The sequence below is a fragment of the Nothobranchius furzeri genome, chromosome 7, assembly GCF_043380555.1.
Source record: "Nothobranchius furzeri strain GRZ-AD chromosome 7, NfurGRZ-RIMD1, whole genome shotgun sequence".
Classification (NCBI taxonomy): Eukaryota; Metazoa; Chordata; class Actinopteri; order Cyprinodontiformes; family Nothobranchiidae; genus Nothobranchius; species Nothobranchius furzeri.
Window position 1 is genome coordinate 551995 of NC_091747.1, and position 25961 is coordinate 577955.

The following is a 25961-nucleotide window of genomic DNA, read 5'->3' on the forward strand; positions in this document are numbered from 1 at the left end:
AATTCTGGGTGCCGTTTAAAAACCATAAGTGCTAATGACTCCATTCCTTTTTGGGGTAATGGGGGCTGTTAATTGGAGTACTCTCAAACAAACCTGACCTCTCTAGGACATTCAGAAGCCAAGTTATAAGCCCACAAAGGTGTAACTGGACTACATCTTTAAAGTGACACCAGGCCCTGTGACCTCTGGGACATGGTTTGACCCCCTATAGGAATGTGCGATCATCATGAAACGTTCAGATCACTTACAACTCAATAGATTCTAACTTCTTGTAACGTTTCAGCCTGATTGGACCTTGTTTTCACACAAATGAACCCAGAATGATGTGAAATTGTGCTTCGTGCAACATAATTCTGGGTGCCATTTACAAACCATAAGTGCTAATGACTCCATTCATTTTTGTGGTTGTAGGGGCTGTTGATTGGAGTACACTAAAACAAACCTGACCTCTCTAGGACATTCAGAAGCCAAGTTATAAGCCCACAAATGTGAAACTGGACTACTTGTTTAAAGTGACACCAGGCCCGGTGACCTTTGGGACATGGTTTGACCCCCTATAGGAATGTGCGATCATCATGAAACATTCAGATCACTTACAACTCAATAGATTCTACCTTCTTGTAACGTTTCAGCCTGATTGGACCTTGTTTTCACACAAATGGACCCAGAATGATGTGAAATTGTGCTTCGTGCAAAAAAATTCTGGGTGCCATTTAAAAACCATAAGTGCTAATGACTCCATTCCTTTTTGGGGTAATGGGGGCTTTTAATTGGAGTACTCTCAAACAAACCTGACCTCTCTAGGATATTCAGAAGCCAAGTTCTAAGCCCTCAAAGGTGTAACTGGACTACATCTTTAAAGTGACACCAGGCCCTGTGACCTTTGGGACATGGTTTGACCCCCTATAGGAATGTGCGATCATCATGAAACGTTCAGATCACTTACAACTCAATAGATTCTACCTTCTTGTAACGTTTCAGCCTGATTGGACCTTGTTTTCACACAAATGAACCCAGAATGATGTGAAATTGTGCTTCGTGCAACATAATTCTGGGTGCCATTTACAAACCATAAGTGCTAATGACTCCATTCCTTTTTGTGGCTGTAGGGGCTGTTGATTGGAGTACACTAAAACAAGCCTGACCTCTCTAGGACATTCAGAAGCCAAGTTATAAGCCCACAAAGGTGTAACTGGACTACTTCTTTAAAGTGACACCAGGCCCGGTGACCTTTGGGACATGGTTTGACCCCCTTAGGAAAGTGCTATCATCATGAAACGTTCAGATCACTTACAACTCAATAGATTCTACCTTCTTGTAACGTTTCAGCCTGATTGGACCTTGTTTTCACACAAATGGACCCAGAATGATGTGAAATTGTGCTTCGTGCAACATAATTCTGGGTGCCATTTACAAACCATAAGTGCTAATGACTCCATTCCTTTTTGTGGCTGTAGGGGCTGTTGATTGGAGTACACTAAAACAAGCCTGACCTATCAAGGACATTCAGAAGCCAAGTTATAAGCCCACAAATGTGAAACTGGACTACTTCTTTAAAGTGACACCAGGCCCGGTGACCTTTGGGACATGGTTTGACCCCCTATAGGAATGTGCGATCATCATGAAACGTTCAGATCACTTACAACTCAATAGATTCTACCTTCTTGTAACGTTTCAGCCTGATTGGACCTTGTTTTCACACAAATGGACACAGAATGATGTGAAATTGTGCTTCGTGCAACATAATTCTGGGTGCAATTTAAAAACCATAAGTGCTAATGACTCCATTCCTTTTTGTGGCTGTAGGGGCTGTTGATTGGAGTACACTAAAACAAGCCTGACCTCTCTAGGACATTCAGAAGCCAAGTTATAAGCCCACAAAGGTGTAACTGGACTACTTCTTTAAAGTGACACCAGGCCCGGTGACCTTTGGGACATCGTTTGACCCCCTTAGGAAAGTGCTATCATCATGAAACGTTCAGATCACTTACAACTCAATAGATTCTACCTTCCTGTAACGTTTCAGCCTGACTGGACCTTGTTTTCACACAAATGAACCCAGAATGATGTGCAATTGTGCTTCGTGCAACATAATTCTGGGTGCCATTTACAAACCATAAGTGCTAATGACTCCATTCATTTTTGTGGTTGTAGGGGCTGTTGATTGGAGTACACTAAAACAAACCTGACCTCTCTAGGACATTCAGAAGCCAAGTTATAAGCCCACAAATGTGAAACTGGACTACTTGTTTAAAGTGACACCAGGCCCGGTGACCTTTGGGACATGGTTTGACCCCCTATAGGAATGTGCGATCATCATGAAACATTCAGATCACTTACAACTCAATAGATTCTACCTTCTTGTAACGTTTCAGCCTGATTGGACCTTGTTTTCACACAAATGGACCCAGAATGAGGTGAAATTGTGCTTCGTGCAACATAATTCTGGGTGCCATTTAAAAACCATAAGTGCTAATGACTAAATTCCTTTTTGGGGTAATGGGGGCTGTTAATTGGAGTACTCTAAATTAAACCTGACCTCTCTAGGATATTCAGAAGCCAAGTTATGAGCCCACAAATGTGTAACTGGACTACTTCTTTAAAGTGACACCAGGCCCGGTGACCTTTGGGACATGGTTTGACCCCCTTAGGAAAGTGCTATCATCATGAAACGTTCAGATCACTTACAACTCAATAGATTCTACCTTCCTGTAACGTTTCAGCCTGATTGGACCTTGTTTTCACACAAATGGACCCAGAATGATGTGAAATTGTGCTTCGTGCAACATAATTCTGGGTGCCATTTACAAACCATTAGTGCTAATGACTCCATTCATTTTTGTGGTTGTAGGGGCTGTTGATTGGAGTACACTAAAACAAACCTGACCTCTCTAGGACATTCAGAAGCCAAGTTATAAGCCCACAAATGTGAAACTGGACTACTTGTTTAAAGTGACACCAGGCCCGGTGACCTTTGGGACATGGTTTGACCCCCTATAGGAATGTGCGATCATCATGAAACGTTCAGATCACTTACAACTCAATAGATTCTACCTTCTTGTAACGTTTCAGCCTTAATGGACCTTGTTTTCACACAAATGGACCCAGAATGATGTGAAATTGTGCTTCGTGCAAAATAATTCTGGGTGCCATTTACAAACTATAAGTGCTAATGACTCCATTCCTTTTTGTGGTTGTAGGGGCTGTTGATTGGAGTACACTAAAACAAACCTGATCTCTCTAGGACATTCAGAAGCCAAGTTATAAGCCCACAAAGGTGTAACTGGACTACTTCTTTAAAGTGACACCAGGCCCGGTGACCTTTGGGACATGGTTTGACACCCTATAGGAATGTGCGATCATCATGAAACGTTCATATCACTTACAACTCAATAGATTCTACCTTCTTGTAACGTTTCAGCCTGATTGGACCTTGTTTTCACACAAATTGACCCAGAATGATGTGAAATTGTGCTTCGTGCAACATAATTCTGGGTGACATTTACAAACCATAAGTGCTAATGACTCCATTCCTTTTTGTGGCTGTAGGGGCTGTTGATTGGAGTACACTAAAACAAGCCTGACCTCTCTAGGACATTCAGAAGCCAAGTTATAAGCCCACCAAGGTGTTACTGGACTACTTCTTTAAAGTGACACCAGGCCCGGTGACCTTTGGGACATGGTTTGACCCCCTTAGGAAAGTGCTATCATCATGAAACGTTCAGATCACTTACAACTCAATAGATTCTACCTTCCTGTAACGTTTCAGCCTGATTGGACCTTGTTTTCACACAAATGAACCCAGAATGATGTGAAATTGTGCTTCGTGCAACATAATTCTGGGTGCCATTTAAAAACCATAAGTGCTAATGACTCCATTCCTTTTTGTGGTTGTAGGGGCTGTTTATTGAAGTACAATAAAACAAGCCTGGCCTGTCTAGGACATTCAGAAGCCAAGTTATAAGCCCACAAAGGTGTAACTGGACTACTTCTTTAAAGTGGCACCAGGCCCGGTGGCCTTTGGGACATGGTTTGACCCCCTTAGGAATGTGCTATCGTCATGAAACGTTCAGATCACTTACAACTCAATAGATTCTACCTTCCTGTAACGTTTCAGCCTGATTGGACCTTGTTTTCACACATATGAACCCAGAATGATGTGAAATTGTACTTCGTGCAACATAATTCTGGGTGCCATTTAAAAACCATAAGTGCTAATGACTCCATTCCTTTTTGTGGTTTTAGGGGCTGTTGATTGGAGTACACTAAAACAAACCTGATCTCTCTAGGACATTCAGAAGCCAAGTTATAAGCCCACAAATGTGTAACTGGACTACTTTTTGAAATTGACAACGATCCGGTGACCTTTGGGACATGGTTTTACCTCCTTAGGAAAGTGCTATCATCATGAAACGTTCAGATCACTTACAACTCAAAAGATTCTAACTTCCTGTAACGTTTCAGCCTGATTGGACCTTGTTTTCACACAAATGAACCCAGAATAATTTGAAATTGTGCTTCGTGCCACATAATTCTGGGTGCCATTTACAAACCATAAGTGCTAATGACTCCATTCCTTTTTGTGGTTGTAGGGGCTGTTGATTGGAGTACACTAAAACAAACCTGATCTCTCTAGGACATTCAGAAGCCAAGTTATAAGCCCACAAATGTGTAACTGGACTACTTCTTTAAATTGACACTGATCCGGTGACCTTTGGGACATGGTTTTACCCCCTTAGGAAAGTGCTATCATCATGAAACGTTCAGATCACTTAAAACTCAATAGATTCTACCTTCCTGTAATGTTTCAGCCTGATTGGACCTTGTTTTCACACAAATGGACCCAGAATGATGTGAAATTGTGCTTCGTGCAACATAATTCTGGGTGCCATTTAAAAACAATAAGTGCTAAAGACTCCATACCATTTTGGGGTAATGGGGGCTGATAATTGGAGTACTCTAAATTAAACATGACCTCTCTAGGATATTCAGAAGCCATGTTATAAGCCCACAAAGGTGTAACTGGACTACTTATTTAAAGTGACACCAGGCCCGGTGACCTTTGGGACATGGTTTGACCCCCTTAGGAATGTGAGATCATCATGAATCGTTCAGATCACTTACAACTCAATAGATTCTACGTTCTTGTAACGTTTCAGCCTGATTGGACCTTGTTTTCACACAAATGGACCCAGAATGATGTGAAATTGTGCTTCGTGCAACATAATTCTGGGTGCCATTTCCAAACCATAAGTGCTAATGACTTTATTCCTTTTTGTGGTTGTAGGGGCTGTTGATTGGAGTACACTAAAACAAACCTGACCTCTCTAGGATATTCAGAAGCCAAGTTATAAGCCCACAAATGTGAAACTGGACTTATTCTTTAAAGTGAGACCAGGCCCGGTGACCTTTGGGACATGGTTTGACCCCCTATAGGAATGTGCGATCATCATGAAACGTTCAGATCACTTACAACTCAATAGATTCTACCTTCTTGTAAAGTTTCAGCATGATTGGACCATTGTTTTCACACAAATGAACCCAGAATGATGTGAAATTGGGCTTCGTGCAACATAATTATGGGTGCCATTTAAAAACCATAATTGCTAATGACTCCATTCCTTTTTGTGGTTGTAGGGGCTGTTGATTGGAGTACACTAAAACAAACCTGATCTCTCTAGGACATTCAGAAGCCAAGTTATAAGCCCACAAATGTGTAACTGGACCACTTCTTTAAATTGACACCAGATCCGGTGACCTTTGGGACATGGTTTGCCCCCCTTAGGAAAGTGCTATCATCATGAAACGTTCAGATCACTTACAACTCAATAGATTCTACCTTCCTGTAACGTTTCAGCCTGATTGGACCTTGTTTTCACACAAATGAACCCAGAATGATGTGAAATTGTGCTTCGTGCAACAAAATTCTGGGTGACATTTAAAAACCATAAGTGCTAATGACTCCATTCCTTTTTGGGGTAATGGGGGCTGTTAATTGGAGTACTCTCAAACAAACCTGACCTCTCTAGGATATTCAGAAGCCAAGTTATGAGCCCACAAATGCGTAACTGGACTACTTCTTTAAAGTGAGACCAGGCCCGGTGACCTTTGGGACATGGTTTGACCCCCTTAGGAAAGTGCTATCATCATGAAACGTTCAGATCACTTACAACTCAATAGATTCTACCTTCCTGTAACGTTTCAGCCTGATTGGACCTTGTTTTCACACAAATGGACCCAGAATGATGTGAAATTGTGCTTCGTGCAACATAATTCTGGGTGCCATTTACAAACCATAAGTGCCAATGACTCCATTCCTTTTTGTGGCTGTAGGGGCTGTTGATTGGAGTACACTAAAACAAGCCTGACCTCTCTAGGACATTCAGAAGCCAAGTTAGAAGCCCACAATGGTGTAACTGGACTACTTCTTTAAAGTGACACCAGGCCCGGTGACCTTTGGGACATGGTTTGACCCCCTATAGGAATGTGCGATCATCATGAAACGTTCAGATCACTTACAACTCAATAGATTCTACCTTCTTGTAACGTTTCAGCCTTAATGGACCTTGTTTTCACACAAATGGACCCAGAATGATGTGAAATTGTGCTTCGTGCAAAATAATTCTGGGTGCCATTTACAAACTATAAGTGCTAATGACTCCATTCCTTTTTGTGGCTGTAGGGGCTGTTGATTGGAGTACAATAAAACAAACCTGATCTCTCTAGGACATTCAGAAGCCAAGTTATAAGCCCACAAAGGTGTAACTGGACTACTTCTTTAAAGTGACACCAGGCCCGGTGACCTTTGGGACATGGTTTGACACCCTATAGGAATGTGCGATCATCATGAAACGTTCATATCACTTACAACTCAATAGATTCTACCTTCTTGTAACGTTTCAGCCAGATTGGACCTTGTTTTCACACAAATTGACCCAGAATGATGTGAAATTGTGCTTCGTGCAACATAATTCTGGGTGACATTTACAAACCATAAGTGCTAATGACTCCATTCCTTTTTGTGGCTGTAGGGGCTGTTGATTGGAGTACACTAAAACAAGCCTGACCTCTCTAGGACATTCAGAAGCCAAGTTATAAGCCCACCAAGGTGTTACTGGACTACTTCTTTAAAGTGACACCAGGCCCGGTGACCTTTGGGACATGGTTTCACCCCCTTAGGAAAGTGCTATCATCATGAAACGTTCAGATCACTTACAACTCAATAGATTCTACCTTCCTGTAACGTTTCAGCCTGATTGGACCTTGTTTTCACACAAATGAACCCAGAATGATGTGATATTGTGCTTCGTGCAACATAATTCTGGGTGCCATTTAAAAACCATAAGTGCTAATGACTCCATTCCTTTTTGTGGTTGTAGGGGCTGTTTATTGAAGTACACTAAAACAAGCCTGGCCTGTCTAGGACATTCAGAAGCCAAGTTATAAGCCCACAAAGGTGTAACTGGACTACTTCTTTAAAGTGGCACCAGGCCCGGTGACCTTTGGGACATGGTTTGACCCCCTTAGGAATGTGCTATCGTCATGAAACGTTCAGATCACTTACAACTCAATAGATTCTACCTTCCTGTAACGTTTCAGCCTGATTGGACCTTGTTTTCACACATATGAACCCAGAATGATGTGAAATTGTGCTTCGTGCAACATAATTCTGGGTGCCATTTAAAAACCATAAGTGCTAATGACTCCATTCCTTTTTGTGGTTTTAGGGGCTGTTAATTGGAGTACTCTAAATTAAACCCGACCTCTCTAGGATATTCAGAAGCAGAGTTATAAGCCCACAAAGGTGTAACTGGACTACTTCTTTAAAGTGACACCAGGCCCGGTGACCTTTGGGACATGGTTTTACCTCCTTAGGAAAGTGCTATCATCATGAAACGTTCAGATCACTTACAACTCAAAAGATTCTAACTTCCTGTAACGTTTCAGCCTGATTGGACCTTGTTTTCACACAAATGAACCCAGAATAATGTGAAATTGTGCTTCGTGCCACATAATTCTGGGTGCCATTTACAAACCATAAGTGCTAATGACTCCATTCCTTTTTGTGGTTGTAGGGGCTGTTGATTGGAGTACACTAAAACAAACCTGATCTCTCTAGGACATTCAGAAGCCAAGTTATAAGCCCACAAATGTGTAACTGGACTACTTCTTTATATTGACACTGATCCGGTGACCTTTGGGACATGGTTTTACCCCCTTAGGAAAGTGCTATCATCATGAAACGTTCAGATCACTTAAAACTCAATAGATTCTACCTTCCTGTAATGTTTCAGCCTGATTGGACCTTGTTTTCACACAAATGGACCCAGAATGATGTGAAATTGTGCTTCGTGCAACATAATTCTGGGTGCCATTTAAAAACCATAAGTGCTAATGACTCCATACCATTTTGGGGTAATGGGGGCTGTTAATTGGAGTACTCTAAATTAATCATGACCTCTCTAGGATATTCAGAAGCCATGTTATAAGCCCACAAAGGTGTAACTGGACTACTTATTTAAAGTGACACCAGGCCCGGTGACCTTTGGGACATGGTTTGACCCCCTTAGGAATGTGAGATCATCATGAAACGTTCAGATCACTTACAACTCAATAGATTCTACGTTCTTGTAACGTTTCAGCCTGATTGGACCTTGTTTTCACACAAATGGACCCAGAATGATGTGAAATTGTGCTTCGTGCAACATAATTCTGGGTGCCATTTCCAAACCATAAGTGCTAATGACTTTATTCCTTTTTGTGGTTGTAGGGGCTGTTGATTGGAGTACACTAAAACAAACCTGACCTCTCTAGGATATTCAGAAGCCAAGTTATAAGCCCACAAATGTGAAACTGGACTTATTCTTTAAAGTGAGACCAGGCCCGGTGACCTTTGGGACATGGTTTGACCCCCTATAGGAATGTGCGATCATCATGAAACGTTCAGATCACTTACAACTCAATAGATTCTACCTTCTTGTAACGTTTCAGCATGATTGGACCATTGTTTTCACATAAATGAACCCAGAATGATGTGAAATTGTGCTTCGTGCAACATAATTCTGGGTGCCATTTAAAAACCATAATTGCTAATGACTCCATTCCTTTTTGTGGTTGTAGGGGCTGTTGATTGGAGTACACTAAAACAAACCTGATCTCTCTAGGACATTCAGAAGCCAAGTTATAAGCCCACAAATGTGTAACTGGACCACTTCTTTAAATTGACACCAGATCCGGTGACCTTTGGGACATGGTTTGACCCCCTTAGGAAAGTGCTATCATCATGAAACGTTCAGATCACTTACAACTCAATAGATTCTACCTTCCTGTAACGTTTCAGCCTGATTGGACCTTGTTTTCACACAAATGAACCCAGAATGATGTGAAATTGTGCTTCGTGCAACAAAATTCTGGGTGACATTTAAAAACCATAAGTGCTAATGACTCCATTCCTTTTTGGGGTAATGGGGGCTGTTAATTGGAGTACTCTCAAACAAAACTGACCTCTCTAGGATATTCAGAAGCCAAGTTCTAAGCCCTCAAAGGTGTAACTGGACTACATCTTTAAAGTGACACCAGGCCCTGTGACCTTTGGGACATGGTTTGACCCCCTATAGGAATGTGCGATCATCATGAAACGTTCAGATCATTTACAACTCAATAGATTCTACCTTCTTGTAACGTTTCAGCCTGATTGGACCTTTTTTTCACACAAATGAACCCAGAATGATGTGAAATTGTGCTTCGTGCAACATAATTCTGGGTGCCATTTACAAACCATAAGTGCTAATGACTCCATTCATTTTTGTGGTTGTAGGGGCTGTTGATTGGAGTACACTAAAACAAACCTGACCTCTCTAGGACATTCAGAAGCCAAGTTATAAGCCCACAAATGTGAAACTGGACTACTTGTTTAAAGTGACACCAGGCCCGGTGACCTTTGGGACATGGTTTGACCCCCTATAGGAATGTGCGATCATCATGAAACATTTAGATCACTTACAACTCAATAGATTCTACCTTCTTGTAACGTTTCAGCCTGATTGGACCTTGTTTTCACACAAATGGACCCAGAATGAGGTGAAATTGTGCTTCGTGCAACATAATTCTGGGTGCCATTTAAAAACCATAAATGCTAATGACTAAATTCCTTTTTGGGGTAATGGGGGCTGTTAAATGGAGTACTCTAAATTAAACCTGACCTCTCTAGGATATTCAGAAGCCAAGTTATAAGCCCACAAATGTGTAACTGGACTACTTATTTAAAGTGACACCAGGCCCGGTGACCTTTGGGACATGGTTTGACCCCCTTAGGAAAGTGCTCTCATCATGAAACGTTCAGATCACTTACAACTCAATAGATTCTACCTTCCTGTAACGTTTCAGCCTGATTGGACCTTGTTTTCACACAAATGGACCCAGAATGATGTGAAATTGTGCTTCGTGCAACATAATTCTGGGTGCCATTTAAAAACCATAAGTGCCAATGACTCCATTCCTTTTTGTGGTTGTAGGGGCTGTTGATTGGAGTACACTAAAACAAGCCTGACCTCTCTAGGACATTCAGAAGCCAAGTTAAATGCCCACAAAGGTGTAACTGGACTACTTCTTTAAAGTGACACCAGGACCGGTGACCTCTGGGACATGGTTTGACCCCCTATAGGTATGTGCGATCATCATGAAACGTTCAGATCACTTACAACTCAATAGATTCTACCTTCCTGTAACGTTTCAGCCTGATTGGACCTTGTTTTCACACAAATGAACCCAGAATGATGTGAAATTGTGCTTCGTGCAACATAATTCTGGGTGCCATTTAAAAACCATAAGTGCTAATGACTCCATTCCTTTTTGGGGTAATGGGGGCTGTTAATTGGAGTACTCTCAAACAAACCTGACCTCTCTAGGACATTCAGAAGCCAAGTTATAAGCCCACAAAGGTGTAACTGGACTACATCTTTAAAGTGACACCAGGCCCTGTGACCTCTGGGACATGGTTTGACCCCCTATAGGAATGTGCGATCATCATGAAACGTTCAGATCACTTACAACTCCATAGATTCTAACTTCTTGTAACGTTTCAGCCTGATTGGACCTTGTTTTCACACAAATGAACCCAGAATGATGTGAAATTGTGCTTCGTGCAACATAATTCTGGGTGCCATTTACAAACCATAAGTGCTAATGACTCCATTTATTTTTGTGGTTGTAGGGGCTGTTGATTGGAGTACACTAAAACAAACCTGACCTCTCTAGGACATTCAGAAGCCAAGTTATAAGCCCACAAATGTGAAACTGGACTACTTGTTTAAAGTGACACCAGGCCCGGTGACCTTTGGGACATGGTTTGACCCCCTATAGGAATGTGCGATCATCATGAAACGTTCAGATCACTTACAACTCAATAGATTCTACCTTCTTGTAACGTTTCAGCCTGATTGGACCTTGTTTTCACACAAATGGACCCAGAATGATGTGAAATTGTGCTTCGTGCAAAAAAATTCTGGGTGCCATTTAAAAACCATAAGTGCTAATGACTCCATTCCTTTTTGGGGTAATGGGGGCTTTTAATTGGAGTACTCTCAAACAAACCTGACCTCTCTAGGATATTCAGAAGCCAAGTTCTAAGCCCTCAAAGGTGTAACTGGACTACATCTTTAAAGTGACACCAGGCCCTGTGACCTTTGGGACATGGTTTGACCCCCTATAGGAATGTGCGATCATCATGAAACGTTCAGATCACTTACAACTCAATAGATTCTACCTTCTTGTAACGTTTCAGCCTGATTGGACCTTGTTTTCACACAAATGAACCCAGAATGATGTGAAATTGTGCTTCGTGCAACATAATTCTGGGTGCCATTTAAAAACCATAAGTGCTAATGACTCCATTCCTTTTTGTGGTTGTAGGGGCTGTTGATTGGAGTACACTAAAACAAACCTGACCTCTCTAGGACATTCAGAAGCCAAGTTATAAGCCCACAAATGTGAAACTGGACTACTTGTTTAAAGTGACACCAGGCCCGGTGACCTTTGGGACATGGTTTGACCCCCTATAGGAATGTGCGATCATCATGAAACATTCAGATCACTTACAACTCAATAGATTCTACCTTCTTGTAACGTTTCAGCCTGATTGGACCTTGTTTTCACACAAATGGACCCAGAATGAGGTGAAATTGTGCTTCGTGCAACATAATTCTGGGTGCCATTTAAAAACCATAAGTGCTAATGACTAAATTCCTTTTTGGGGTAATGGGGGCTGTTAATTGGAGTACTCTAAATTAAACCTGACCTCTCTAGGATATTCAAAAGCCAAGTTATAAGCCCACAAATGTGTAACTGGACTACTTCTTTAAAGTGACACCAGGCCCCGTGACCTTTGGGACATGGTTTGACCCCCTTAGGAAAGTGCTCTCATCATGAAACGTTCAGATCACTTACAACTCAATAGATTCTACCTTCCTGTAACGTTTCAGCCTGATTGGACCTTGTTTTCACACAAATGGACCCAGAATGATGTGAAATTGTGCTTCGTGCAACATAATTCTGGGTGCCATTTAAAAACCATAAGTGCCAATGACTCCATTCCTTTTTGTGGCTGTAGGGGCTGTTGATTGGAGTACACTAAAACAAGCCTGACCTCTCTAGGACATTCAGAAGCCAAGTTATAAGCCCACAAAGGTGTAACTGGACTACTTCTTTAAAGTGACACCAGGCCCGGTGACCTTTGGGTCATGGTTTGACCCCCTATAGGAATGTGCGATCATCATGAAACATTCAGATCACTTACAACTCAATAGATTCTACCTTCCTGTAACGTTTCAGCCTGATTGGACCTTGTTTTCACACAAATGAACCCAGAATGATGTGAAATTGTGCTTCGTGCAACATAATTCTGGGTGCCATTTAAAAACCATAAGTGCTAATGACTCCATTCCTTTTTGGGGTAATGGGGGCTGTTAATTGGAGTACTCTCAAACAAACCTGACCTCTCTAGGATATTCAGAAGCCAAGTTATAAGCCCAAAAAGGTGTAACTGGACTACTTGTTTAAAGTGACACCAGGCCCGGTGACCTTTCGGTCATGGTTTGACCCCCTATAGGAATGTGCGATCATCATGAAACATTCAGATCACTTACAACTCAATAGATTCTACCTTCTTGTAACGTTTCAGCCTGATTGGACCTTGTTTTCACACAAATGGACCAAGAATGAGGTGAAATTTTGCTTCGTGCAACATAATTCTGGGTGCCATTTAAAAACCATAAGTGCTAATGACTCCACTCATTTTTGTGGTTGTAGGGGCTGTTGATTGGAGTACACTAAAACAAACCTGACCTCTCTAGGACATTCAGAAGCCAAGTTATAAGCCCACAAATGTGAAACTGGACTACTTGTTTAAAGTGACACCAGGCCCGGTGACCTTTGGGACATGGTTTGACCCCCTATAGGAATGTGCGATCATCATGAAACATTCAGATCACTTACAACTCAATAGATTCTACCTTCTTGTAACGTTTCAGCCTGATTGGACCTTGTTTTCACACAAATGGACCCAGAATGAGGTGAAATTGTGCTTTGTGCAACATTATTCTGGGTGCCATTTAAAAACCATAAGTGCTAATGACTAAATTCCTTTTTGGGGTAATGGGGGCTGTTAATTGGAGTACTCTAAATTAAACCTGACCTCTCTAGGATATTCAGAAGCCAAGTTATAAGCCCACAAAGGTGTAACTGGACTACATCTTTAAAGTGACACCAGGCCCTGTGACCTCTGGGACATGGTTTGACCCCCTATAGGAATGTGCGATCATCATGAAACGTTCAGATCACTTACAACTCAATAGATTCTAACTTCTTGTAACGTTTCAGCCTGATTGGACCTTGTTTTCACACAAATGAACCCAGAATGATGTGAAATTGTGCTTCGTGCAACATAATTCTGGGTGCCATTTACAAACCATAAGTGCTAATGACTCCATTCATTTTTGTGGTTGTAGGGGCTGTTGATTGGAGTACACTAAAACAAACCTGACCTCTCTAGGACATTCAGAAGCCAAGTTATAAGCCCACAAATGTGAAACTGGACTACTTGTTTAAAGTGACACCAGGCCCTGTGACCTTTGGGACATGGTTTGACCCCCTATAGGGATGTGCGATCATCATGAAACATTCAGATCACTTACAACTCAATAGATTCTACCTTCTTGTAACGTTTCAGCCTGATTGGACCTTGTTTTCACACAAATGGACCCAGAATGATGTGAAATTGTGCTTCGTGCAAAAAAATTCTGGGTGCCATTTAAAAACCATAAGTGCTAATGACTCCATTCCTTTTTGGGGTAATGGGGGCTGTTAATTGGAGTACTCTCAAAAAAACCTGACCTCTCTAGGATATTCAGAAGCCAAGTTCTAAGCCCTCAAAGGTGTAACTGGACTACATCTTTAAAGTGACACCAGGCCCTGTGACCTTTGGGACATGGTTTGACCCCCTATAGGAATGTGCGATCATCATGAAACGTTCAGATCACTTACAACTCAATAGATTCTACCTTCTTGTAACGTTTCAGCCTGATTAGACATTGTTTTCACACAAATGAACCCAGAATTATGTGAAATTGTGCTTCGTGCAACATAATTCTGGGTGCCATTTACAAACCATAAGTGCTAATGACTCCATTCCTTTTTGTGGTTGTAGGGGCTGTTGATTGGAGTACACTAAAACAAACCTGACCTCTCTAGGACATTCAGAAGCCAAGTTATAAGCCCACAAATGTGAAACTGGACTACTTGTTTAAAGTGACACCAGGCCCGGTGACCTTTGGGACATGGTTTGACCCCCTATAGGAATGTGCGATCATCATGAAACATTCAGATCACTTACAACTCAATAGATTCTACCTTCTTGTAACGTTTCAGCCTGATTGGACCTTGTTTTCACACAAATGGACCCAGAATGAGGTGAAATTGTGCTTCATGCAACATAATTCTGGGTGCCATTTAAAAACCATAAGTGCTAATGACTCCATTCCTTTTTGTGGTTGTAGGGGCTGTTGATTGGAGTACACTAAAACAAACCTGACCTCTCTAGGACATTTAGAAGCCAAGTTATAAGCCCACAAATGTGAAACATGGACTACTTGTTTAAAGTGACACCAGGCCCGGTGACCTTTGGGACATGGTTTGACCCCCTTAGGAAAGTGCTCTCATCATGAAACGTTCAGATCACTTACAACTCAATAGATTCTACCTTCCTGTAAGGTTTCAGCCTGATTGGACCTTGTTTTCACACAAATGGACCCAGAATGATGTGAAATTGTGCTTCGTGCAACATAATTCTGGGTGCCATTTAAAAACCATAAGTGCCAATGACTCCATTCCTTTTTGTGGCTGTAGGGGCTGTTGATTGGAGTACACTAAAACAAGCCTGACCTCTCTAGGACATTCAGAAGCCAAGTTATAAGCCCACAAAGGTGTAACTGGACTACTTCTTTAAAGTGACACCAGGCCCGGTGACCTTTGGGACATGGTTTGACCCCCTATAGGAATGTGCGATCATCATGAAACGTTCAGATCACTTACAACTCAATAGATTCTACCTTCCTGTAACGTTTCAGCCTGATTGGACCTTGTTTTCATACAAATGAACCCAGAATGATGTGAAATTGTGCTTCGTGCAACATAATTCTGGGTGCCATTTAAAAACCATAAGTGCTAATGACTCCATTCCTTTATGGGGTAATGGGGGCTGTTAATTGGAGTACTCTCAAACAAACCTGACCTCTCTAGGATATTCAGAAGCCAAGTTATAAGCCCAAAAAAGGTGTAACTGGACTACATCTTTAAAGTGACACCAGGCCCTGTGACCTTTGGGGCATGGTTTGACCCCCTATAGGAATGTGCGATCATCATGAAACGTTCAGATCACTTACAACTCAATAGATTCTACCTTCTTGTAACGTTTCAGCCTGATTGGACCTTGTTTTCACACAAATGAACCCAGAATGATGTGAAATTGTGCTTCGTGCAACATAATTCTGGGTGCCATTTAAAAACCATAAGTGCTAATGACTAAATTCCTTTTTGGGGTAATGGGGGCTGTTAATTGGAGTACTCTAAAACAAACCTGACCTCTCTAGGATATTCAGAAGCCAAGTTATAAGCCCACAAATGTGTTACTGGACTACTTATTTAAAGTGACACCAGGCCCGGTGACCTTTGGGACATGGTTTGACCCCCTTAGGAAAGTGCTCTCATCATGAAACGTTCAGATCACTTACAACTCAATAGATTCTACCTTCCTGTAACGTTTCAGCCTGATTGGACCTTGTTTTCACACAAATGGACCCAGAATGATGTGAAATTGTGCTTCGTGCAACATAATTCTGGGTGCCATTTAAAAACCATAAGTGCCAATGACTCCATTCCTTTTTGTGGCTGTAGGGGCTGTTGATTGGAGTACACTAAAACAAGCCTGACCTCTCTAGGACATTCAGAAGCCAAGTTATAAGCCCACAAAGGTGTAACTGGACTACTACTTTAAAGTGACACCAGGACCGGTGACCTCTGGGACATGGTTTGACCCCCTATAGGAATGTGCGATCATCATGAAACGTTCAGATCACTTACAACTCAATAGATTCTACCTTCCTGTAACGTTTCAGCCTGATTGGACCTTGTTTTCACACAAATGAACCCAGAATGATGTGAAATTGTGCTTCGTGCAACATAATTCTGGGTGCCATTTAAAAACCATAAGTGCTAATGACTCCATTCCTTTTTGGGGTAATGGGGGCTGTTAATTGGAGTACTCTCAAACAAACCTGACCTCTCTAGGACATTCAGAAGCCAAGTTATAAGCCCACAAAGGTGTAACTGGACTACATCTTTAAAGTGACACCAGATCCTGTGACCTCTGGGACATGGTTTGACCCCCTATAGGAATGTGCGATCATCATGAAACGTTCAGATCACTTACAACTCAATAGATTCTAACTTCTTGTAACGTTTCAGCCTGATTGGACCTTGTTTTCACACAAATGAACCCAGAATGATGTGAAATTGTGCTTCGTGCAACATAATTCTGGGTGCCATTTACAAACCATAAGTGCTAATGACTCCATTCATTTTTGTGGTTGTAGGGGCTGTTGATTGGAGTACACTAAAACAAACCTGACCTCTCTAGGACATTCAGAAGCCAAGTTATAAGCCCACAAATGTGAAACTGGACTACTTGTTTAAAGTGACACCAGGCCCGGTGACCTTTGGGACATGGTTTGACCCCCTATAGGAATGTGCGATCATCATGAAACATTCAGATCACTTACAACTCAATAGATTCTACCTTCTTGTAACGTTTCAGCCTGATTGGACCTTGTTTTCACACAAATGGACCCAGAATGATGTGAAATTGTGCTTCGTGCAAAAAAATTCTGGGTGCCATTTAAAAACCATAAGTGCTAATGACTCCATTCCTTTTTGGGGTAATGGGGGCTTTTAATTGGAGTACTCTCAAACAAACCTGACCTCTCTAGGATATTCAGAAGCCAAGTTCTAAGCCCTCAAAGGTGTAACTGGACTACATCTTTAAAGTGACACCAGGCCCTGTGACCTTTGGGACATGGTTTGACCCCCTATAGGAATGTGCGATCATCATGAAACGTTCAGATCACTTACAACTCAATAGATTCTACCTTCTTGTAACGTTTCAGCCTGATTGGACCTTGTTTTCACACAAATGAACCCAGAATGATGTGAAATTGTGCTTCGTGCAACATAATTCTGGGTGCCATTTACAAACCATAAGTGCTAATGACTCCATTCCTTTTTGTGGTTGTAGGGGCTGTTGATTGGAGTACACTAAAACAAACCTGACCTCTCTAGGACATTCAGAAGCCAAGTTATAAGCCCACAAATGTGAAACTGGACTACTTGTTTAAAGTGACACCAGGCCCGGTGACCTTTGGGACATGGTTTGACCCCCTATAGGAATGTGCGATCATCATGAAACATTCAGATCACTTACAACTCAATAAATTCTACCTTCTTGTAACGTTTCAGCCTGATTGGACCTTGTTTTCACACAAATGGACCCAGAATGAGGTGAAATTGTGCTTCGTGCAACATAATTCTGGGTGCCATTTAAAAACCATAAGTGCTAATGACTAAATTCCTTTTTGGGGTAATGGGGGCTGTTAATTGGAGTACTCTAAATTAAACCTGACCTCTCTAGGATATTCAAAAGCCAAGTTATAAGCCCACAAATGTGTAACTGGACTACTTCTTTAAAGTGACACCAGGCCCCGTGACCTTTGGGACATGGTTTGACCCCCTTAGGAAAGTGCTCTCATCATGAAACGTTCAGATCACTTACAACTCAATAGATTCTACCTTCCTGTAACGTTTCAGCCTGATTGGACCTTGTTTTCACACAAATGGACCCAGAATGATGTGAAATTGTGCTTCGTGCAACATAATTCTGGGTGCCATTTAAAAACCATGAGTGCCAATGACTCCATTCCTTTTTGTGGCTGTAGGGGCTGTTGATTGGAGTACACTAAAACAAGCCTGACCTCTCTAGGACATTCAGAAGCCAAGTTATAAGCCCACAAAGGTGTAACTGGACTACTTCTTTAAAGTGACACCAGGCCCGGTGACCTTTGGGACATGGTTTGACCCCCTATAGGAATGTGCGATCATCATGAAACGTTCAGATCACTTACAACTCAATAGATTCTACCTTCCTGTAACGTTTCAGCCTGATTGGACCTTGTTTTCACACAAATGAACCCAGAATGATGTGAAATTGTGCTTCGTGCAACATAATTCTGGGTGCCATTTAAAAACCATAAGTGCTAATGACTCCATTCCTTTTTGGGATAATGGGGGCTGTTAATTGGAGTACTCTCAAACAAACCTGACCTCTCTAGGACATTCCGAAGCCAAGTTATAAGCCCACAAAGGTGTAACTGGACTACATCTTTAAAGTGACACCAGGCCCTGTGACCTTTGGGACATGGTTTGACCCCCTATAGGAATGTGCGATCATCATGAAACATTCAGATCACTTACAACTCAATAGATTCTACCTTCTTGTAACGTTTCAGCCTGATTGGACCTTGTTTTCACACAAATGGACCCAGAATGAGGTGAAATTGTGCTTCGTGCAACATAATTCTGGGTGCCATTTAAAAACCATAAGTGTTAATGACTAAATTCCTTTTTGGGGTAATGGGGGCTGTTAATTGGAGTACTCTAAATTAAACCTGACATCTCTAGGATATTCAAAAGCCAAGTTATAAGCCCACAAATGTGTAACTGGACTACTTCTTTAAAGTGACACCAGGCCCCGTGACCTTTGGGACATGGTTTGACCCCCTTAGGAAAGTGCTCTCATCATGAAACGTTCAGATCACTTACAACTCAATAGATTCTACCTTCCTGTAACGTTTCAGCCTGATTGGACCTTGTTTTCACACAAATGGACCCAGAATGATGTGAAATTGTGCTTCGTGCAACATAATACTGGGTGCCATTTAAAAACCATAAGTGCCAATGACTCCATTCCTTTTTGTGGCTGTAGGGGCTGTTGATTGGAGTACACTAAAACAAGCCTGACCTCTCTAGGACATTCAGAAGCCAAGTTATAAGCCCACAAAGGTGTAACTGGACTACTTCTTTAAAGTGACACCAGGCCCGGTGACCTTTGGGACATGATTTGACCCCCTATAGGAATGTGCGATCATCATGAAACGTTCAGATCACTTACAACTCAATAGATTCTACCTTCCTGTAACGTTTCAGCCTGATTGGACCTTGTTTTCACACAAATGAACCCAGAATGATGTGAAATTGTGCTTCGTGCAACATAATTCTGGGTGCCATTTAAAAACCATAAGTGCTAATGACTCCATTCCTTTTTGGGGTAATGGGGGCTGTTAATTGGAGTACTCTCAAACAAACCTGACCTCTCTAGGATATTCAGAAGCCAAGTTATAAGCCCAAAAAGGTGTAACTGGACCACTTGTTTAAAGTGACACCAGGCCCGGTGACCTTTGGGTCACGGTTTGACCCCCTATAGGAATGTGCGATCATCATGAAACATTCAGATCACTTACAACTCAATAGATTCTACCTTCTTGTAACGTTTCAGCCTGATTGGACCTTGTTTTCACACAAATGGACCCAGAATGAGGTGAAATTGTGCTTCGTGCAACATAATTCTGGGTGCCATTTAAAAACCATAAGTGCTAATGACTCCATTCATTTTTGTGGTTGTAGGGGCTGTTGATTGGAGTACACTAAAACAAACCTGACCTCTCTAGGACATTCAGAAGCCAAGTTATGAGCCCACAAATGTGAAACTGGACTACTTGTTTAAAGTGACACCAGGCCCGGTGACCTTTGGGACATGGTTTGACCCCCTATAGGAATGTGCGATCATCATGAAACGTTCAGATCACTTACAACTCAATAGATTCTAACTTCTTGTAACGTTTCAGCCTGATTGGACCTTGTTTTCACACAAATGAACCCAGAATGATGTGAAATTGTGCTTCGTGCAACATAATTCTGGGTGCCATTTACAAACCATAAGTGCTAATGACTCCATTCATTTTTGTGGTTGTAGGGGCTGTTGACTGGAGTACACTAAAACAAACCTGACCTCTCTAGGACATTCAGAAGCCAAGTTATAAGCCCACAAATGTGAAACTGGACTACTTGTTTAAAGTGACACCAGGCCCTGTGACCTTTGGGACATGGTTTGACCCCCTATAGGAATGTGCGATCATCATGAAACATTCAGATCACTTACAACTCAATAGATTCTACCTTCTTGTAACGTTTCAGCCTGATTGGACCTTGTTTTCACACAAATGGACCCAGAATGATGTGAAATTGTGCTTCGTGCAAAAAAATTCTGGGTGCCATTTAAAAACCATAAGTGCTAATGACTCCATTCCTTTTTGGGGTAATGGGGGCTGTTAATTGGAGTACTCTCAAAAAAACCTGACCTCTCTAGGATATTCAGAAGCCAAGTTCTAAGCCCTCAAAGGTGTAACTGGACTACATCTTTAAAGTGACACCAGGCCCTGTGACCTTTGGGACATGGTTTGACCCCCTATAGGAATGTGCGATCATCATGAAACGTTCAGATCACTTACAACTCAATAGATTCTACCTTCTTGTAACGTTTCAGCCTGATTGGACCTTGTTTTCACACAAATGAACCCAGAATGATGTGAAATTGTGCTTCGTGCAACATAATTCTGGGTGTCATTTACAAACCATAAGTGCTAATGACTCCATTCCTTTTTGTGGTTGTAGGGGCTGTTGATTGGAGTACACTAAAACAAACCTGACCTCTCTAGGACATTCAGAAGCCAAGTTATAAGCCCACAAATGTGAAACTGGACTACTTGTTTAAAGTGACACCAGGCCCGGTGACCTTTGGGACATGGTTTGACCCCCTATAGGAATGTGCGATCATCATGAAACATTCAGATCACTTACAACTCAATAGATTCTACCTTCTTGTAACTTTTCAGCCTGATTGGACCTTGTTTTCACACAAATGGACCCAGAATGATGTGAAATTGTGCTTCGTGCAACATAATTTTGGGTGCCATTTAAAAACCATAAGTGCTAATGACTCCATTCCTTTTTGTGGTTGTAGGGGCTGTTGATTGGAGTACACTAAAACAAACCTGACCTCTCTAGGACATTTAGAAGCCAAGTTATAAGCCCACAAATGTGAAACTGGACTACTTGTTTAAAGTGACACCAGGCCCGGTGACCTTTGGGACATGGTTTGACCCCCTTAGGAAAGTGCTCTCATCATGAAACGTTCAGATCACTTACAACTCAATAGATTCTACCTTCCTGTAACGTTTCAGCCTGATTGGACCTTGTTTTCACACAAATGGACCCAGAATGATGTGAAATTGTGCTTCGTGCAACATAATTCTGGGTGCCATTTAAAAACCATAAGTGCCAATGACTCCATTCCTTTTTGTGGCTGTAGGGGCTGTTGATTGGAGTACACTAAAACAAGCCTGACCTCTCTAGGACATTCAGAAGCCAAGTTATAAGCCCACAAAGGTGTAACTGGACTACTTCTTTAAAGTGACACCAGGCCCGGTGACCTTTGGGACATGGTTTGACCCACTATAGGAATGTGCGATCATCATGAAACGTTCAGATCACTTACAACTCAATAGATTCTACCTTCCTGTAACGTTTCAGCCTGATTGGACCTTGTTTTCACACAAATTAACCCAGAATGATGTGAAATTGTGCTTCGTGCAACATAATTCTGGGTGCCATTTAAAAACCATAAGTGCTAATGACTCCATTCCTTTTTGGGGTAATGGGGGCTGTTAATTGGAGTACTCTCAAACAAACCTGACCTCTCTAGGATATTCAGAAGCCAAGTTATAAGCCCAAAAAAGGTGTAACTGGACTACATCTTTAAAGTGACACCAGGCCCTGTGACCTCTGGGGCATGGTTTGACCCCCTATAGGAATGTGCGATCATCATGAAACGTTCAGATCACTTACAACTCAACAGATTCTAACTTCTTGTAACGTTTCAGCCTGATTGGACCTTGTTTTCACACAAATGAACCCAGAATGATGTGAAATTGTGCTTCGTGCAACATAATTCTGGGTGCCATTTACAAACCATAAGTGCTAATGACTCCATTCCTTTTTGTGGTTGTAGGGGCTGTTGATTGGAGTACACTAAAACAAACCTGACCTCTCTAGGACATTCAGAAGCCAAGTTATAAGCCCACAAATGTGAAACTGGACTACTTGTTTAAAGTGACACCAGGCCCGGTGACCTTTGGGACATGGTTTGACCCCCTATAGGAATGTGCGATCATCATGAAACATTCAGATCACTTACAACTCAATAGATTCTACCTTCTTGTAACGTTTCAGCCTGATTGGACCTTGTTTTCACACAAATGGACCCAGAATGAGGTGAAATTGTGCTTCATGCAACATAATTCTGGGTGCCATTTAAAAACCATAAGTGCTAATGACTAAATTCCTTTTTGGGGTAATGGGGGCTGTTAATTGGAGTACTCTAAATTAAACCTGACCTCTCTAGGATATTCAAAAGCCAAGTTATAAGCCCACAAATGTGTAACTGGACTACTTCTTTAAAGTGACACCAGGCCCGGTGACCTTTGGGACATGGTTTGACCCCCTTAGGAAAGTGCTCTCATCATGAAACTTTCAGATCACTTACAACTCAATAGATTCTACCTTCCTGTTACGTTTCAGCCTGATTGGACCTTGTTTTCACACAAATGGACCCAGAATGATGTGAAATTGTGCTTCGTGCAACATAATTCTGGGTGCCATTTGAAAACCATAAGTGCCAATGACTCCATTCCTTTTTGTGGCTGTAGGGGCTGTTGATTGGAGTACACTAAAACAAGCCTGACCTCTCTAGGACATTCAGAAGCCAAGTTATAAGCCCACAAAGGTGTAACTGGACTACTTCTTTAAAGTGACACCAGGCCCGGTGACCTTTGGAACATGGTTTGACCCCCTATAGGAATGTGCGATCATCATGAAACGTTCAGATCACTTACAACTCAATAGATTCTACCTTCCTGTAACGTTTCAGCCTGATTGGACCTTGTTTTCACACAAATCGACCAAGAATGATGTGAAATTGTGCTTCGTGCAACATAATTCTGGGTGCCATTTACAAACCATAAGTGCTAATGACTCCATTCTTTTTTGTGGTTGTAGGGGCTGTTGATTGGAGTACACTAAAACCAACCTGATCTCTCTAGGACATTCAGAAGCCAAGTTATAAGCCCACAAATGTGTAACTGGACTACTTCTTTAAAGTGACACCAGATCCGGTGACTTTTGGGACATGGTTTGACCCACTTAGGAATGTGCGATCATCATGAAACGTTCAGATCACTTACAACTCAATAGATTCTACCTTCTTGAAACGTTTCAGCCTGATTGGACCTTGTTTTCACACAAATGGACCCAGAATGATGTGAAATTGTGCTTCGTGCAACATAATTCTGGGTGCCATTTAAAAACCATAAGTGCTAATGACTCCATTTCTTTTTGAGGTAATAGGGGCTGTTAATTGGAGTACTCTAAAACAAACCTGACCTCTCTAGGATATTCAGAAGCCAAGTTATAAGCCCACAAATGTGTAACTGGACTACTTCTTTAAAGTGACACCAGATCCGGTGACCTTTAGGACATGGTTTGACCCCCTTAGGAAAGTGCGATCATCATGAAACGTTCAGATCACTTACAACTCAATAGATTCTACCATCCTGTAACGTTTCAGCCTGATTGGACCTTCTTTTCACACAAATGAACCCAGAATGATGTGAAATTGTGCTTTGTGCAACATAATTCTGGGTGCCATTTAATAACCATAAGTGCTAATGACTCCATTCCTTTTTGGGGTGTAACGGAATCAAAGTGATGTAACTAACCAAAGTTGTATTTTAATACACTGTTAGTAGTTCACTTTTATAAACAGAAGAATAGGCTGTTTTTATCATCAGGGAGTTTAATTAAACACTCTGTATTGACTTTGAGACAATAAAAGAGAGAGAGATGGGATCGTTTGAGAATCTTTAATTTCTGAATTATAAATTCTAAACAATCTACCAGGACTACTCTGTGATGGATGAGAATGGATTCGGATGTTGTGTTGGTGCGTGTGTGTGTGTGTGTGGGTCTGGTTCAGATTCTCTAGGATGACGTAATCGAATCTGGTCGTCTTTGTTATGACTAGATATCACGAGGCTTATAAAGTGATGACATGAGCCGCTATTTTGCCGTGTACGTACCCAGTGGGGTCTCCCAAGTAGATCAGGAATTGCCAGGTCTGGAAACCTCGGATGTACGATGGAGCTGTCGGTGCAGCGGTCACAACGTTTCAAAACCCGTCTGGAGGGTCGGCCCGGTACGATTCAGCAGCGTCAGCAGTTGCTCTTATTTTGAAAGGACGTCGTCTGGTTGTTAAACGACGAAAATCTCCCGTTTCACAGTTCTTAGTTTAAAGAAAACCCATCCGGCCAGGCTGCGCTTGTCTTTAGGATGATGGTGAATAGAACTGAAGTCAAAATGGAACTGACTTAAAATGGCGTTGCCTTGTTTTATATCTCTGGATTGTTGATAAGTTTCAGTAAAGTAGATTGGACACTTGAAGTCAACACCAGATTCTCCTGCGGCAGCCGAAAGCTCTGATTGGTTGGAACAATGTGTCATGCATTTCTATGGAGATGAGGATCAGTATGTCTGCACCGTAGTCCTGGTTTCATTAAACATAATTCATGACATATTTATTTCACAGATCATTCACTTGATTATTGTTGATCAACATCTGTTTTGCTTAATAATTTTAATCACAAATAAAGTACTTTGATTAAGTAAAGCTTCTTCTTCTCCTTTGGACTCTTCTCCTGGAATGTAAACAGTCTGAGGACAACCCGACCTTGGTTTTTCTACACGGTGTTATTGTGCCCAGGGGCCAGCTGTATGGAGTTGAAAACCATGAACTTCATAACCTTACATATCCCCCCTTTTCAAGGTCAATGTGGTCCTTCAAGAGACCACTTGGTCGTTGAACCAACCCAAGTTATGAAGAATCTTGACAACAGAACCGGATGCGATCCCAAGGGAACAGCCATCTGTGGTGAGGTACGAACCCCACGCCGGAGAACAGTCTCGCATACTCCTCAGGAAGAACACAAGTCAGCAGGTTATTAATTATTCCCCATGGAAGTCATAAACGAAGCAACAGCAACTTCATATCCTCACGGGCAATAAAGCAAAGCAGGAGCAAATCTTGAACGTATCCACGAACAGGGTAGTATTCCAATTAAAAATCGATTGTTGTATCCGCAGGCAGGGCAATATTCCAAATAAAAATTGAACTTTGAAAGAGTACTTATCGT